We start from the raw sequence: 9,010 nt of genomic DNA, 5'->3' as shown, positions 1-9,010 counted from the left end.
TTATCCTACAGTGCCTCAACCAATACTTACAAGCTGGATGAATATGGGAAGCCATTTCATCTCACTGCACTTTAACTCCACCTCTGTAAAAGGAGAAGACCAATGGGAGAACTGTTCAAACTATATGCTCTCTAATATCTTAGGAAATTGTGAAGTGTGAACAATTAAGTGTGCCTCCTCTTTCATCGCTACAGAATGAATGTTTTTCTTGGTGTTGAAAATAAGGAATTCATTCCAAGAAAAGTGGCCTCTCAAAGTGGACATGACTCACTCCCATTCAGACTGCCCACAAGGAAGCAGGCATATACCTATGCCAGAGTCAATACAGGATTTACTGGGGCAATGCGGGGTGTGGGGGAGATTGTGGCAGAGCTGTGGGGCAGTTCTTTGTGCTTTCATCTGGGGTGATCCAAATTTCCTCTTCCTCATTCCTTTGAACTATCCCCTTGTCATCCCAACATGCTCCCTGCATCCAAAGGGATTCCTCTGTCACTGGAAGAAATTATGGGAACAGTGTGAATGTCGATAGAATGCAGCTCAGCATTCTCCGGAGGTTTTTATTCCTAGTGACTAATTGCCATTTGGCAACCATTCATTACAACGACACCAGGTCATTCTAAATATCATGACTTCAGAAGCACTGCAGAAATGTTTCAGTGCCCAAACTTCCCAAATTTACTCTGTGGCACTAATGTGGCAATATTCATAATTATGCCTTGTATGCATTAGGTCAGGAGATTTATCATCACAAAAGAAGGGCTGAGCACACACCACAGGCCCTTTGCCAAACCTCTTACATGATATTCTATTTTGTTCTTGGTAGAAGCATAGAATATCTCGGCTGGAAGGGCTATTATAGATCACATAGTCTCATTTCTTCACATTACAGAGGAAGAAGAGACTAAGAGAGGTTTAATTATTTGTCCAAGGTCACATGCCTGTTAGTGTCAGACTTGAACAAAATCCAAGTTTCCTTTCTTTATTACCATGAATTTTACGGTGTGCTGTGATGTCTTTGTTTAATGTAGCACAGCGAAGGGATTCTATCCTTTTTATACAAATGGAGAAATTAATCATATGCAAAGTGAGGACAATAAAAATAAATAAAACTCTTCCCAAGTTTGAAATCACCAGTAACTCCAAAATCATGTTTCTCGCATTGTAATGAAAGTTAAAGGGAGATTAATGTAAAAGGTAGGAATCCTGGCAGCACAATAGTTAAAGCACTTGACAGTTAACCTAAAGGTCTGTAGTTCAAACCCATAAGCTGCCCTGTGGGAAAAATATCTTACAGTCTGCTTCGGTAAATATTTCCAGCCTTGGAAACCATGTGGCACAATTCTACTTTATCTTACAGGGCTGCTATAAGTCAGAATCGACTGGATGGCAGTGGAGTTTGCAATGCAAGTTGCGAACAGAGCTATCTGAAGACAAACAAATTTAACTGGGTTCCAATTAAAGAGCTTTAACTAGCTACATGACTCAAACAGCATAGCTGGTAATTTACTCACATTCATTGAAATTCAACCAGTATTGAGCACTACTTACTATCTAGCAACATATTGCAATATAATGGTTGAAATAAAAATATAGAAAGATATGGCCTCCAGTAACCTGGAGTTTTTTTTACTAGAAACAACAAGATAGAAAGCGAAAGGAGGCACTCCATAACGAAATACTCAGATAAATTCAATCAGTATTATAATGGGTGGTGGAGTGCCATAAAGTTAGTTCTAACTCATAGCAATCCTTTATAGGGTTTCCGAGGCTGTAAATCTTTGGTGGTTGAGTGTTGTGGAGTCGGTTCCAACTCAAAGCGACCCTGCACAGGGTTTCTGAGGCTTTAATTCTTTACGGGAGCATAAAGCCTCATCTTTTTCCCATGGAGTGACTGGTGGATTTGAACTGCTGACCTTGCAGTTAGCAGTCCAGCTCATAATCCACTATGCAACCAGGGCTCCGTATTAAAATGGGTAGGCAGTTAAAAAGAAGGATGGGTATTTGTTGTAGGTTTTGGGGAGTCCGGGTGTGGCGTTGTGGGTTAATGCACCAGACTGCAAAGTCGTTTGAACTGCAAGGGCTGTGGTTCAAGCTCTCCAGCTGCTCCTCAGAAACCCTATACCAGGTCACTATGGGTTGGAACCAACTCGATGGCACTTAACAACAACAACAATAACACTTCTGTGCCTTAATTCCTTCCCCTTTAAATTACCATCATTCCTAGGTCTAAGGTTTTCTTTCCTAGGGTGTTGGGGAAGATCTTATGGATAAGGTAGAACTTAGGAGTTAACTTCCCAGTTAAATGGAGAAAGAAGGGCATAACTTTTGCTAAAACCCTTGTCTTTGAAGGTATATACCAGTATCAAGCATAGCTTTCCTTCTAAAAAATCTACATAATCTTTAAAGACCTTTCTTATTTTTGCATTAAAACTCTTCCTCTCTATTTTTAATCTTTCACTAGACTGTTAGTTGTCACTAGGGATGGCCAGGCAGAGGTAGTAGGCAGAAGATCACAGGAATGCTGAAAGAACTAGATCTGTGTTAGATAAATAATTTTAATTGCCACACTTATTTTTGCCATTCAAACTTGGTGTTCTGTTGTAATTTATCAGTTAGGTGAAGTCTATCTCAGCTCTTGGAGTAACAGCTCCATCTTAGTGTTAGAAAATCTGCCAAGAGGCAAATGATTGAAAAAGACAAGTCATAAAGTAATCAAGGTAGAAAGAGTATTTTCGTGAAGGTGACTCCTCTTTTCTCGGGATGAAACTTAACAGAGAATCATAACTGTTTTCCTTGCCAAAAAAACTCATCTCCACTTTTACTTTTACAGCAACTATTAGTCTTCTAATACTTAAGTTTCTAACAGTCTTCAACTGCAATATCATAACCTGCACATTCCCTAAATCAATTATGGATAAATTAATTTAGGAAATACATACAGAATACAAACAATTAAACATCAGTAAAACAATTAAACATGATTATGGACTCCTTGTGTGGTGCTGTAAACACTGGAGTACTAACCACAAGGTTAGTGATTCAAACCCACCAGCTGCTCCTCGGAAATGCTATACAAGGTTGCTATGAGTTGGAACTGACTCAATGGCACTTAACAACAACAAAATCCTCTTTAGAAATGAGGATGGAAAGACTTCATCTCTCATATTTTGGGCATGTTATCAGGAGGGACCAGTTCCTGGAGAAGGACATCATGCTTGTTAAAGTGGAGGGTCAGCAAAAAAGAGGAAGACCCCCAATGAAATGGAGTGATACAGTAGCAGCAACAATGGGCTCAAACACGGCAACAATTGTGAGGATGGCACAGAATTCTGCAGTGTAGCATTGTGTTGTGCTATGAGTCAGAATCGGCTTGACAGCGCCTGACAAGAACCGCAACAGGCAGAGATTACGTGAAGTTACATATTTTTGGTAGCCCTGCTTGATGCTTGACTCTCTGTGATACTGTCCTAGGTGTGTATTCTACAATATGCTAGCCAATTAATAAAAAGACACGTATTGAATCTTCTGTATTTAGAATACATTAGGAGAGATGATCAAAGAGTTGATAATTTTATAAGAGGTCAAGACTTTCAAATCAAAACAATTGGAAGAGCAGTGTTCTCAATAGGATTCTCATGAGATTAGGATAGGCTAAAGGAGCTCTGGTAGGGTAGTGGTTACAAATCGAGCTGCTAACCTCAAGATCGGCAGTTCGAAACTACTAGCGGTTTCATGGGAGAAAGATGAGGCATTGTGCCCCCGTAAAGATTTACAGCCTTGGAAACCCTGTGCAGGGTCACTATGGGTCGGAACTGACTCCAGGGTACTTAACAACAACAACAACAAAGTAGTTAAAAATAAGTTGAAGAAAATGTAAGGCTCCAAGTTAATCCTGGAAAGAAAAATGGAATTTGGGTCCCCAAAGTAAAGTCTGTCTGCTTGTCATCTTGTGGTGGTTTGCATGTTGCTTTGATACTGGAAGCAACGACAGTGGTAATTTAAATATCAGAAGGGTCATCCTTGATGAAGCTTCCAGACTGAGACAGACTAGGAAGAAGGAGAGGCAGACTACTTCTAAATGGTTAGCCACGGATTACTTTATGACTAGCAATAGAACATTACCAGCTATAGTGCAGGAAAATGAAAACATTATGAACTGCTGTTGTTGCTAAGTGCCAATAAGTCAGTTCCAAGGAGCGGCTGGTGAGTTCGAGCCACTGAGACCTTGCGGTTCAAACCCACCTGTGACCCAGTGCATTATCCTGTAATGCCATACCAGCAGAGTATTGTCAGATATAGTGCCAGAGGATGAGCCCTTCAAATTGGGAGGCACTTAAAATATCACTGTGGAAGAGCTGCCTCTTCAAAGCAGAGTTGACTATGATGATGCTAATGGAGTAAATCTTTCAGAACCTTCATTTACCGATGGAGCACAACTCAAAAGGAGGAGGAACAGCTGCAAACATCAGGAATGTATAAAGTATGTATCTTAGGAAAATAAGAAGTTGTCAAAAACAAAATGGAGTGCATAAAAATCAATATCCTAGGCATCGTTGTTGTTACATGCTTTCAAGTCCGTTCTGACTCACAGTGACGCTGTGTAGGGATTCCAAGGAGTTGTTAGTGGGTTGGAACTACTGACCCTGTGGTTAGCAGCCTAGTGCTTGTCTTACAGCATCACACTCCATCCTAGGCATCAGTGTGCTGAAATGGACAGGCATTTGCCATTTTGAATCTGACAATCATACAGTGTATTATGCCAGAAATGACAAATTCAAGATGAATAGCATTGAATTCATCCTAAAAAAGAACATTTCAAGATCTATTGCGAAATACAATGCTGTGTGTGATAGGATAATATCCATATGCCTACAAGGAAGACCAGATAATACAATTATTATTAAAATTTATAAACCAACCACTAAACCCAATGATAATGAAACTGAAGAATTCTACCAACTTCTTTGGAGTCCTGGTGTGATGCTATAGGTTAAGTACTTGAACTGCTAACTGCAATGCTGGTGGCTCAAACCCACCAGATGTTCCTTGGAAACCAACTCATAGGCACTTACCAAAAAAATAACCAACTTCTTCAATCTGAAATTAATCAAACACACAATTAAGATGTACCGATAATTACTAGTGATTAGAATGTGAAGAATGGAAATAAAGAGGAAGGGTCACTAGTTGGAAAATATGTCCTTATTGATAGAAATTATGCTGGAGACCGCATGGTAGAATTTTGTAAGACCAATGGCATTCATTGCAAATACCTTTTTAAACAGTATAAAGGCACATGGACTTCACCAGATTGAATAGTTCAGGCTGAAGCAGAAGAAAATGTAAACAAGTCCACGAGACCCAAAATATGACCTTAAACATATCCCATGTGAAGTTAGAGATCATCTCAAGAAGAGATTTGATGCATTCATCACTAATGACTGAAGAACAGAAAAGCTGGGGAGGACATCGAGAACAGTGCACAGGAAGGAAGCAAAAGGTCATTAAGAAGACCAAAAATAAAGAAAAAAACAAACCAAACGGATGTCAGAAGTGACTCTAAAACTTGCTCTCCAACACAGAGATGCTAAAGTGAATGGAAGAAATGATGAAATCAAAGAGTTGAACAGAAAATTTCAAAGGACACCTCAAGAAGACAAAGCAAAGTAGTATAATGAAATATGAAAAGACCTGAAGTTACAAAATCAAAAGGGAAAACTATGCTCAGTATTTCTCAAGCTGAGAGATTGGAAGAAAAATCCCAAGCCTTGACTTGCAATATTGAAGAACTCATGGGCAAAATATTGAATGAAACAGAAATAAAAGACAGAAGGTATACACAGAGTCACTGTATCAATAAGAAATCATCAACATCCAACCATTTCAAGAGGTAACATATGATCAAGAACTGATAGTACTGAAGGAAGAAAACCACGCTGCAGTCAAGATATTGGCAAAAAAATAAAAATAAAAAAATGAGACTCATCAAGGAACTAATAGAATACCATGAAATCTTTCAACAAACAGACATAGCACTGGATCAATTATTCACCTATGCCAAGTTATTTGGCAGCCAGCTACCAGGCCAATGGATTGGAAGAGATCCATATTTGTGCCCTTTTCAAAGAGAGGTGACCCAATGGAATGCAGAAATCATTTGGCAATATCACTAATATCACATGCAAGTAAAATTTTGCTGAAGATAATTTTTAAATGACTGTAACAGTAAGTGGACAGAGAACTGCCAGAAATTCAAGTTAGATTCAGAAGAGGATGTGGAACTAGGGATAGCATAGCTGACATCACTGTACATAGACCAAGAGGAAGTCATTTGGAAGGGAAAAAGGGATACTGAATGGTTTAAAATCAGGGAAGGTTTGTGACAGGGATATATTCTTTCACCATACTTATTCAATTTATATGCTGAACAAATAATGTGAGAAACTGGACTATATGAAAAAGAGCGAGGCATCCAGATTGGAGGAAGACTCATTAGCAATCTGTGATATGCAGAAGATGCAATCTTGCTGAAAGTAAAGAGGACTTAAAATACTTACTGATGAAGATCAAAGATCACAGTCTTCGGTATATATTGTACCTCTATGTAAAAAAAAAAAGAAAATCCTCAACAGTGGATTAATAAATTATATCATGAAATTGGTGAGAAGATTGAAGTTGTCAAGAACTTCATTTTGTTGGAGTTACAATCAATACTCAGCAGCAGCAGTCAAGAAATCAAATGGCTACTCCAACAAATTTGAAAATTTGGACGAGATGGATACATTTCTAGAAAAACACGATCTACCTAAACTTACCAAGATTGAAGTAGAAAATCTAAACAAACCCATAACAAAAGAAGAAATTGACCAGATCATCAAGAAACTCCCGACCAACAAAAGCCCAGGCCCAGATGGCTTCACGGGTGAGTTCTACCAAACTTTCAGAGAAAAACTGTCACCAATTCTACTCAAACTATTCTAGAACATAGAAGAGGATGGAAAACTCCCTAATACTTTTTATGAAGCAAGCATAACCCTCATACCAAAACCAGGGAAGGACATCACTAAGAAGGAAAACTATAGACCAATATCCCTCATGAACATAGATGCAAAAATTCTCAACAAAAACCTAGCCAACAGATTCCAACAGCACATCAAAAAAATAATACATCATGACCAAGTCGGTTTCATAAAAGGGATGCAAGGATGGTTCAACATTAGAAAATAGTACATGTAATCCATCATATAAATTAGAAAAAGGAAAAGAACCACATGATCATATCGATTGACGCAGAAAAGGCATTTGACAAAATCCAACATCTATTCCTGATAAAAACACTCAACAAAGTAGGAATTGAAGGGAAATTCCTCAACATAATCAAAAGCATACATCAAGAACCAAGAGCCTACATCACGCTCAATGGAGAAAATTTGAAAGCCTTCCCTCTATGAACAGGAACCAGACAAGGATGTCCTTTATTACCGCTCCTATTCAATATTGTGCTGGAAGTTTTAGCCAGAGCTATATGGTATGACAAAGAAATCAAAGGCATCCAAATTGGCAAAGAGGAAGTAAAACTCTCCTTATTTGCAGACGATATGATCCTATACATAGAAAATCCCAAAGACTCAGTAAAAACCTATTAGACCGCATCAAAAGATTCAGCAAAGTGGCTGGGTATAAGATCAATATACAGAAATCAACTGGATTTCTCTACAGCAACAGCAACAATGATGAAAAGGACATTAGGAAAACAATTCCATTTACAATAGCCACACAAAAGATGAAATATCTAGGAATAAACATAACCAGAGAAACAAAGGACTTATACAAAGAAAATACAAAGCACTACTACAGGAAACCAAAAGAGACCTACAGAAGTGGAAGAACATACCATGTTCCTGGATAGGAAGACTCAACATCATGAAAATGTCAATACTTCCCAGAGCAATCTATACATACAACGCAATCCCAATCCAGATTCCAACAACATTCTTCAAAGAGATGAAAGGGACAATTACTAATTTTATACGGAAAGGAAAGAGACCCAGAATAAGCAAAGCAATGCTTAAAAGGAAGAACAAGGTTGGAGGTCTCTCACTTCCTGACTTCAAACTTTACTATACTGCTACGGTGGTAAAAACAGCCTGGTACTGGTATAATGAAAGATAAATTGATCAATGGAACAGAATCGAGAACCCAGATATCAACCCAACTACCTACAGCCAAATGATCTTCGACAAAACGCCCAGGTACATTGCATGGGAAAGAGACAACCTCTTTAATACAAATGGTGCTAGCAGAACTGGAAAGCAATATGTAAAAGACTGAAACAAGACCTTTGCCTCACACCATATACAAAAATGAATTCAACATGGATAAAAGATCTAAATGTGAATCCCAAAATTATGAAGATCATCAATGAAAAAACAGGGACAAATGTGAGGGCACTAATTCAGGGCATATACAGACTACCACACATTTTGAAAAGTACACTAACAAAAATAGACAAAACAGACGAGTGGGACATACTAAAAATTAAAAACTTGTGTTCATCAAAAGACTTCATCAAGAGAGTAAAAAGAGAACCCACAGACTGGGAAAAAAATCTTTGGCAACGATATATCAGATAAGGGACTCATGTCTAGAATATACAGGAAAATACTACACATCTTCAAAACTAAGACAAATAACCCAATTAAGAAATGGGCACAGGATATGAACAGACACTTCACCAAGGAAAAGATCCGGGCAGGCAACAAACATATGAAGGAATGTTCACGTTCACTAGCCATTGTTGTTGTTGTTGTTGTCAGGTGCCAACGAGTCGGAACCGACTCATAGCAACACCATGCACAGCAGAACGAAACAATGTCCAATCCTGGGCCAACCTCACTACCGCCGCCACACTTGATGCCATCAATGATGTCACCTGGCTGATCCATCTCATTGGGGGTCTTCCTCTTTTTCTCTGACCCTCCACCTTACCCAGCATGACATCCTTCTCCAG

This window comes from Chrysochloris asiatica, unplaced genomic scaffold (genome assembly GCF_000296735.1).
Source record: "Chrysochloris asiatica unplaced genomic scaffold, ChrAsi1.0 scaffold00166, whole genome shotgun sequence".
Lineage (NCBI taxonomy): Eukaryota > Metazoa > Chordata > Mammalia > Afrosoricida > Chrysochloridae > Chrysochloris > Chrysochloris asiatica.
This window is presented reverse-complemented; position numbering follows the sequence as displayed.